Consider the following 1,979-nt stretch of genomic DNA (forward strand, 5'->3'; position numbering starts at 1 on the left):
TTAAATATACCACATTAACTAAGCATTATTTACTCTATTCTCAATACTGATTTGTCTTTACAGTTAACTAAAGTGACTAAAATAAAGTATTACTTTAAGGGTTTATAAAGAATTAAGAGCATATTTAATTTATACTTAATATATCATATTAATAAATAAGGGAACCTGTGGAATGGAAGAATATATTTGCATAGCATATATGTAATAAGAAGTTAAAATTCAAGGTATATAAGGAACTCATACAACTTAAGAGCAAAGAAAAAATATTTGAAGACAATAGAAGCTACTTGCCTATATACTATTAAAAATAACCACACATTTAAGAAATTAAATTCTGACTATCCCATATATTTGTGTGTTTATAAAACTTTGTATAAAGACTACTTGCTCTACAATTATATTGGTAAGCACATTAACACTGATAATCATACATTATATCCTTTGTAGATTACTTGACTAATTTTACTAGATTATGACTAAATATTAAATAAATAATGAGGTTATAAGTAACCAGAGGCCTGATGCACGGCATTCGTGCACTGCGGCTGGGGGTTCCTCAGCCTGGCCTGCACCCTCTCGCAGTCCAGGGCTCTCACAGTCTGGAACCCCTCGCTCCTTACCGCCTGCCTGTAGAGGAGGCTGGAGAGGCTCTGCCACCACTGCTGCGCTCACCAGCAGTGAGCCCGGCTTCTGGCTGAGGGGCACCCCCCCTGTGGGAGCACACTGACCACCAGGGGCAGCTCCTGCTTTAGCTGATGGTCAGTGTGCATCATAGTGACCAGTCATGCTGCAGTTCGGGCAATTTGCATATTCTGCTTTTATTATTGATAGATAGGGTAGCCTGAGCATGCTTATTATTTTATGAGACGTTGCATAAGTATAGTTTACAAATATTTTAGTACATAGAAATAGGAATCAGTCACTGTTAGTGATTACACTTACTTATAATACACCTTTGTTAGTGTAACAGACTAGATTTTTAGAAGCAAAAACCAGAAACTAATTCTAGTTGTATTAAACTAAAAAACAAACAAAAACTTTATTGAGAAGGCACGGAGTAGCTCCAAAAATCTCAGAGAAGTCCATAGAACAGGGCTGAAAGTTGTATGTACCCATTGTTCTGAGATTGTTGATGAGCATCACTGGCACTCACATTACCTACATCACCAGCTTCTGACTCTGGTGCTCAGCCTGTTACTACTATTGACTTTGGAAAATCAATATAGCCACTGCCACCTCTGCTTTTCATCACCAAGCAGGATTCTGTGTGGCCCCAAATCTTTTTATTATTGTTTCAAGTTTAAAGTCTGTGAAAGTGGTATCCGATTGTCAAAATCTGAATCATGTGCCTGTATACACCTCAGAAAAGTCTGGCAATGACATTTCTGGATGTCTTCAAATTCTACTGTGGAGAGTGAATATTAAAATTCTAAAAATGGTTCAGAAACTAGGCAAGTGGTAAAAACAGGTATATTATTATTATGAAATAAAAATCCAATATTATGGAATGAAAGTATTCTTTAAAAAATATGAATAACTTAATCTCAGAAAATATTTAACAACACTAATGTTGATTAGCCATATCAAAAATTAAAAATGTTTGAGTGTCCATCTATGAATCGGGAGGTCACAGTTTGATTCCCAGTCAGAGCACATGCCCCAACTGCAGTCTCAATAGGAGGTGTGCAGGAAGCAGTACATCAATTGTTGTCATCTTTGGTATTTTGTTTTTTTTCTCTCTCTCTTTTCCTTCCACTCTGAAATTGATAAAAAGTATATATATTTTTAAAAAGTGATTCTCTTATATGACAGTATGACCTCTAATTATTTACTAACAGTTAGTGTTAACTAGGATTTACAAAAGTATCCCATATTTCTTGGTATTAGTAGGGAGTAAAAATCCTATTTGGTTTCAAATAGTCTCATAATAAAAATCCTATAATTCATATAAAAAACAGTTACTCTCTTTAGAAAATTAA

The sequence above is a fragment of the Pipistrellus kuhlii genome, unplaced genomic scaffold (assembly GCF_014108245.1).
Source record: "Pipistrellus kuhlii isolate mPipKuh1 unplaced genomic scaffold, mPipKuh1.p scaffold_m20_p_2, whole genome shotgun sequence".
In the NCBI taxonomy this organism is placed as follows: domain Eukaryota; kingdom Metazoa; phylum Chordata; class Mammalia; order Chiroptera; family Vespertilionidae; genus Pipistrellus; species Pipistrellus kuhlii.